Below are 8,039 nucleotides of genomic sequence, written 5' to 3' on the forward strand. Positions count from 1 at the left end.
TCAAGAAAAAGAAAATCTGAAGTATGGAGTGGCTGAGATCTTTGCCACTAAAGGTAAGATGTGGTGAAGTAATCTCAAGCTCTCCATACTCAAAAATGGAAGATATCCACTTCGGTCAGAGGAAGAAGATCCTTTGGAAGCATGGCTCGTCTCTACTTTTGATCAACCACCACAGGAGGTAGCTACTGTAGCTATGTGGAGGAGGAGGCAGAAGATTAGAGCAGGAGGAGCTGTCAAGCATCAAGGACGCATCAAGGGCTAGGAATCCGTCTTGGGGAGCAAGTCAAGATGGAAGGCCCGGATTGATGAAGCTTGGTGTGAAGGGAAGACACAGAGGTAATTGCATGTTGGGTTTTACATTCAGTTTTCTCTCCTCTCTCTCTGGCCGAACCGGTTTTGGTTTGAAAAAGAAGAAGTTTAGCTTGGTTCAACAGTTTCAACTATGGAGGCTTCCCTTTCTATAAATAAGGGAGAACAACCAGGGCTTGAAGCAAGAAAAAGAGTGAAAGCACTGTGTTCTCATAGCTACCTAAGCTAACATAAGTTCTTCTCCTTCAATGTTCGTCATTTTGTAATTTTTTTGTTTAATTTTGTCTGTCTTGAGTCTCATGAAAAAAGACAAACAGTGAGATTTATATGAAAAAGCCATAGAGCGAAAAAAGGCAGAGTATACAAAATTAAAAGAAAAATCCATAGATGTCCTTAGAGGTCCTTTGTACATCTGTGTTGTGTTTCATGATTCTGTGGGAATTCCCTTGCAAGTTGGGTTAGCACTTAGCAGTTGAAAGCTTGGTGGGTTACCAAGTCAAGTTCAGGATTGGGTTAGATTCTGGACTTGTCCCAGATAGGAAGGGTAGTTCCTAGGGAGAATTGGTGTATGTAATCATGATGATTATAGTGAAATTCCATCATTGTTGTGATGGAGACTGGATGTAGGCTACATTGCACTTAGCAGCTGAACCAGGATACATCTTGGTGTGATTCTCTCTCTCTCTCTCTCTCTCTCTCTCTCTCTCTCTCTCTCTCTCTCTTCTACTCCATTTCTGATTCTGCTGCGTAGGAGACAAAACTGAAAAATATCTCTTGGCTGGTTACGAGACAAAAAGAAAAAGTCTCTTGACTAGGCACGAGACAAAAACAAGAAATATCTCCTCAAGTATTTTAAAAGACAGCAAGTGTTACTAAGCAAAAAAGGGGCTAAGATTCAACTCCCCCTTCTCTTAGCCACTGATAACCATCAATTGGTATCAGAGCTTGGTCTCAAAGAGATCAAGCTTTGTAACTTGGAGAAAAGATCCAGATGGCAGAGAACAGTGGCTCAAACATTGTGTCCTACAATCTGACAGAAGGATAATCAAGCAACAGACCTCTTCTTTTCAATGGAAAAAACTACACCTATTGGAAGGAGAGAATGAAGATTTTTGTGCAAGCAGTAGATTATAGACTGTGGAAGATCATCCTAGAGGGTCCTCAATTTCCAACCACCACAAGTGCTGAAGGAGTAGTCTCTCTTAAAGCCGAAGCCAGTTGGACCAAAGAAGACAGAAAGAAGGTGGAGCTCAATGCCAAGGCTATCAACTTGCTCAACTATGCAATCAGCTTCGAGGAATACCGACGTGCATCACGATGCACAACGGTAAAGGAAATCTGGGACAAACTTCAAGTCACTCATGAAGGAACCACTATTGTGAAAAAGACCAGGATAGATATGCTGAACAGAGAGTATGAAATGTTCACAATGAAGGAAGGAGAATCAATTGATGAATTGTTTGAAAGATTCAACACCATCATTGTTGGCTTGGATGTTATGGGGATCAAGTATCCTGAATCTGTGCTTGTGAGAAGAGTGTTGAAATGTCTCACAAAAGAGTGAAAAACTAAGGCATTAATAATATCTGAGAGTAGTGGTCTTGATTCTATGACATATGATGATTTGAGAGGAAATCTACTTGCTTTTGAAAACACTTATTTGAAAAAAAATTCAAAAAGAAAAGCAATAGCTCTTACATCTGTTTCTAACCCCCTAGATGATAAATCCAGTGATAACTCCTCTAAAAATGAATTTGTTTTGTTTGCCAAAAAATTCAGGAAAATGGTGAAGCTCAAGGAAAGAAGTAAGGGAAGCAGCTCAAGGAAACAAAAGAAAGACTTCAGCAAGGTGATATGCTACAACTGCAAAGAGACTGGGCATATTCAAATCAGATTGCCCTAAGTTGAAGAAGGAGGAGAAGCCAAAGAAGGGAAAGAAGAAAGGTCTGATGACTTCTTGGGAGGACTTGGAAAACGACTCAGAAGATGATGAAGAATCAGAAACCAAGTCCCAACCATGTCTCATGGCAGATCACGTTGAACAGGTAGTATTTCATAACCCTGACACTGAAGATCTTCATCTTATGATTGATCATCTTTCTGAAAAAATTAGATGCTTCTTGCTGGAAAACCAAGATCTTGAAACACAAATTACTATTCTTAAAGCTGAAAATAGTTTTCTAAAAGAAAAACTAAGAAAAGCCGAAACCGCTGTTGATCTTGTTGAAGAAAACAAGCGGTTGAAAGATGAAATTAAAGGGTGTGAAAATTAACATTCTGTGGTTGCATATCTAAACTATTTTGAAGAAAATGAAAAGTTGCTTAAAGAGATAAAAAGGCTCAAAGAGGACTTAGCCACCTTTGCTCAAAGTTCAAAAAATTTAAATCAATTATTGGCTAGTCAAAAACCTCTTTATGATAAAGCTGGGTTGGAATTTCATAGAGCTGAAAATTTTGTTAAGAAACCTTCTTTTGCAAACATAGCTTCATCTTCTAATGATACAAGGTTTCAAAACCCAACAAGCTTTAACAAAAGGGCAACTCCAAGCTTCTGTAGATTATGCAACCGAAATGGTCACTTTCCCATTCAATGTTTTTTTATTGAAAGAATGATTGGAAACAAAGTTTGTAAAGTTGTTTGTGATTACAATGGCTTGGGACAAAGGAGATGGTTTAACGTTAAAGGATCCAAAAAGATCTGGATACCTAAGGTCACTTGAGCTCATTTTGTAGGTGTGCCTAGCATCCAAGAGGAAGGACAACATGTGGTACATGGATAGTGGATACTCTAGGCATATGACCGGAAAGGCAACCTTCTTCATTAAGCATGATGAATATGATGGAGGGTTTGTTACTTTCGGTGATAATGGAAAAGGAAAGATAGTGGCAATAGGCAAAGTTGGTAAAAGTTTTTCTTCTTTCATAAATGATGTACTACTTGTTGATGGGCTGAAACACAATTTACTAAGCATTAGCCAATTATGTGATCTTGGATATGAAGTCATTTTTAGAAAATTGGTTTGTTTAGTTATTTGTGAAAAATCTGGGGATATTTTGTTTGAAGCTAAAAGATGTAACAATGTGTATGATTGACTCTTGAGGACTTAAAAGATCAAAAAGTGACATATTTTACCTCACTTGAATATGAAAAATGGCTATGGCATAAGAAATTGGAACATGCTAGCATGTACCAAAATTCTAAACTTGTTAAGAAAAATTTGGTAAGAGGAATTCCAAATATTAAATTTGACAAGGATATTAATTGTGATTCTTGTCAATTAGGCAAACAAGTAAGATCCTCTTTTAAACCAAAAGATGGAATCTCTACCAAAAGGCCATTAGAAATGTTGCACATTGATCTTTTTGGTCCCACAAGAACTCAAAGTCTAGGAGGTAAACACTATGGTTTGGTAGTGGTAGATGATTACTCTAGATTTGGTTGGGTACTTTTCCTTGCTCATAAAAATGATGCTTTCCATGCTTTTCAACCCTTTGTAAAAGAATTCAAAATGAAAAAGATTTGAAAATTGCCCACTTGAGAAGTGATCATGGAAAAGAATTTGAAAATCAAGACTTTGAAAAATTTTGTGAAGATTTTGGAATTGGACATAACTTTTCATGCCCTAGAACTCCTCAACAAAATGGGGTAGTTGAAAGAAGGAATAGAAGCCTTCAAGAGATAACTAGGGCTATGCTTTGTGAAAATAATGTTCCAAAATTTTTGTGGGCTGAAGCTGTAAATACAGCATGTTATATTTTGAATAGGACCATCATTAGAAAAGGTTTAAAGAAAACTTCTTATGAGCTATGGAAAGGAACCCCACCAAATCTTAAGTATTTTCACATTTTTTGATGCAAATGCTTTGTACTTAACAATAAAGAGAATCTTGGTAAATTTGATCCAAAATCCTATGAAGGAATGTTTGTTCGATACTCTACCACTAGCAAAGCATATAGAATTTACCTCAAAGAACATAGGACCATAGAGGAATCCATACATGTGTCTTTTTGTGATATAATTCAATTCCCAGCGCCCCTTTAGATGATGATACAGGTAGTGAAGCAGAAACAAGCCATCAACCAAGTCAAGAAAGTCCCAACACTGTCCCAAGTGAAGAACCAGTTCGTCCAGTTTTGTCTCATCAGGATGGAAGAGACATTTCAGTTTTGTCTCCTGAGCCAGTAAGAGAATCCAGAACAGACCAAACCACTGAAGCTCATCAATGCTCAACCTCACTCTGAAAACCAAGAGAATGGAAGTCCATGAAGGGTTACCCTCATGATTTTATCATTGGTGATCCCTCCCAAGGTGTAACAACAAGATCCTCAACAAAGAACTAATCCGAACCAAGCAATTTTTCTTTCTTGTCACAAATGGAGCCTAATAATGTGAAGCAAGCTCTTGAAGATCCATCTTGGGTCAAAGCCATGCAAGAAGAACTAGCTCAATTTGACAAGAATGAGGTTTGGACACTAGTACCTCATCTGGATGGTAAGAAGGTAACGGGTACTAAGTGGGTTTTCAAAACTAAATTGGGTGAGGATGGTGAAGTTGTTCGTAAAAAGGCTAGACTAGTGGCCCAAGGTTACGACCAAGAAGAGGGTATTGATTTTGATGAGTCTTTTGCTCCGGTAGCAAGAATGGAAGCAATTAGGTTGCTTCTTGCCTATGCTGCCCATAAAGGTTTTAAAATGTTCCAAATGGATGTCAAATGTGCTTTCCTTAATGGCTTTATAGAAAGAGAAGTGTTTGTGGCACAACCCCCGGCTTTGAAAATAAGGAATTTCCAAATCATGTTTTTAAACTTTCAAAGGCTCTTTATGGCCTTAGGCAAGCTCCAAGAGCTTGGTATGAAAGGCTTAGTGCCTTCCTATTGGAAAATCACTTTCAAAGGTGTACCACCGATACTACTTTATTTATTAAAGCATCTAATGATGATATTCTTCTTGTTCAAGTTTATGTGGATGATATAGTGTTTGGATCGGCCAATGAATCCTTGTGTGAAGAGTTTGGAAAACTCATGACTAGTGAGTTTGAAATGAGTTTAATGGGAGAACTAACATTCTTTCTTGGTCTCTAAATTAAATAAACTCCTAGTGGTACCTTTATTCACCAAGGAAAGTATGCTAAAGAATTAATCAAGAAATTTGGCCTAGAAAATTCCAAACCTATGGGAACACCAATGCACCCAAACACTAAGCTTGAAAAAGATGATGATGGCAAAGATGTGGATGAAACACAGTATAGAGGAATGATAGGTTCACTCATATATCTTACCTCCTCTAGACCGGACATTGTTCAAAGTGTGGGTGTATGTTCAAGGTTTCAATCACACCCAAAAGAATCCCACCTTTCAGCCGTCAAAAGAATCATTAGATATATTAAGGAAACTTGTGATTATGGCTTATGGTATCCAAAATCTGATGACTTTTGTGCAGTAGGTTTCTGTGATGCAGATTATGCGAGAGACCGGGTGGATAGAAGGAGCACTTCCGACATGTGTTGCTTCCTTGGAAGCTTACTAAATATGTGGTCAAGCAAGAAACAAGGCACAGTAGCTCTATCTACAGCCGAAGCTGAATATATATCTACCTCTGCTTGTTGTTCACAATTAATTTGGTTGAAAACTCAGTTGGAGGATTATAAATTGAAAATCAACAGTATTCCTTTGTTTTCTGATAATATGAGTGCGATAAACATATCTAAAAATCATGTGCTGCACTCTAGAACTAAGCACATTGAAATTAGATATCATTTTATTAGAGAACATGTGCAAAAGGGGTACTATTGACATCCAATTTGTGAAATCCGAAGAACAACTTGCTGATATTTTCACAAAACCTCTGTGTGAGGACAGATTCTGTTCATTAAGGAACAGCTTGAGAATGATAGATTTAAATGCTGTTGAAAAATTGTGAATTTTCTAATTCTGTGTGTTTTTGTCTCGTAGGAAATCAGGAGACAAAATTGAGGACGTGATGAACTGGCATTGATACAGAGGGAGACTCATTTTGATATTAATGATCTTGGGCCCAACCAAATCTTCGTTGACCATCCATAACTCTGGACCGTTCTTGTCCTTTTTGAGTTCCTCAAATTTTTTAATCATACTTTTGGGAAGTTGTCATATCAAATCTTGTAAGAAGGAGTTGTTGTCACATCAAAACCTTTTTCCTTCCCTCATCCCTTGATTCTAGGAGCTAACCTCTCATGTTTAATTTTAAAAATTCTTTCCTTGGATAACCGCGCCACTTAATGCCCATTACTCACTTAATCTTCTCTCTCCACTCAGCATTAAATGCCCTCATAACCTCCCACCTCTCTCCACTCACTTCGGCCTCTCTTCATCTTCCCTCTCCATTCTCCATTTTTCATAACATGAAAAAGAAGGTTGCACCAAAGAGAAGTAGCCGAACCCCTCTCACCAAAAATCCTCCATTATCCTCTACCCCTCAAATACATACCCACATCCACATACACTCTACGTCCTCCTCATCCCCTTCCTCCTACTCAACCGAAACCATGAGAAGAAAGGTTATTGCCTAGAGAACTTCATCTCAAAAAAAGATTGAAAAGGATAAAGAACCAATTGTGGAAGAAGAAGAGGAGTCTCAATCATCTCTGCCTCATTCACCACCAAAGAAAGCAACCCCTCATGCTTCTGGCCATAGCTCTCAGCATACCAAAGACTACGTGCTTCGTAACACCAGGGAACCACCAAATCTGGAATCACTTGACTTCAAGAATAAGTTCAACAAAGGTCACTCATACTTTGATCCAGGCAGATTTAATTCATGTTCTTCATATGAATTTCATAATGAAGTCCTGAAGAAGTGTCACTTATGTGCATCCCACATAGTGAACTTGGAATCCCTTGCTGCAAAAGGAATCAACTTGGTCACTCTCTTTGAAAATCTGAAATGGACTCCCTTGTTCAGAATTCAGAAACCTGTGTACCCTGCCCTGGTTTGCGAGTTCTATGCGAACATGAGGTTTATTGAAGGCGCCATCCATTCATATGTCAAGCGGGTTCACATGTCTCTGAACAGAGAAACAATCAGTGCTGCCTTGGGATATGTTGATGAAGGTGTAGCTGCTTATATGACAGAAAAATGGGACTCGCAAGTGGGGGTCACGTACCAGATTGCTTTGAATTAAACTTGTGACAACTTCTCTGCTTTAGATGGCACGGTTCTAACCCACAAAGCTCTTGGTCCTGAAAGAGCGCTTCTTCACAGAATCATCACTCACATTTTGATGCCTCAGAGCGGTTCATACCACAGAGTAATTGTTTCTAATACTTTAGTGCTTTTGCTATTATTACTTCATCTCATATCTCTTTTTCATATCTCATGGTGAGACATATGTAGGAGTGTGTTAGAAGTAACAAAAAGGCTAATCTTCCCTATGGAATCTTTCTTACATGCATCTTTGAATATTTTAATGTTGATATAACAAATGAGGATGTAGAAAATAAAGTTTTCACAATTAAGGGAGGAGGAGTTTCAGGTTCTATGAAAGGCAACAAAGGAAAACGCTCTATGCCAACTGCAGACTCTGATAGTGATCTCGAAAGCCATCCAGCCGAGCCAGCAAAGGTTGCAGAATCCATCAAGGAAGTCCTCACTGAGTTCTCCAATATGTCAAAATTAATGGTGCAATCCTACAAGGCTGCTCGAAAACAGGCGTATGAGAATGAAAAAGCCTGGACCAAGTGCAAAGAAAGAGT

The sequence above is a fragment of the Arachis hypogaea genome, chromosome 19 (assembly GCF_003086295.3).
Source record: "Arachis hypogaea cultivar Tifrunner chromosome 19, arahy.Tifrunner.gnm2.J5K5, whole genome shotgun sequence".
Taxonomy (NCBI): domain Eukaryota; kingdom Viridiplantae; phylum Streptophyta; class Magnoliopsida; order Fabales; family Fabaceae; genus Arachis; species Arachis hypogaea.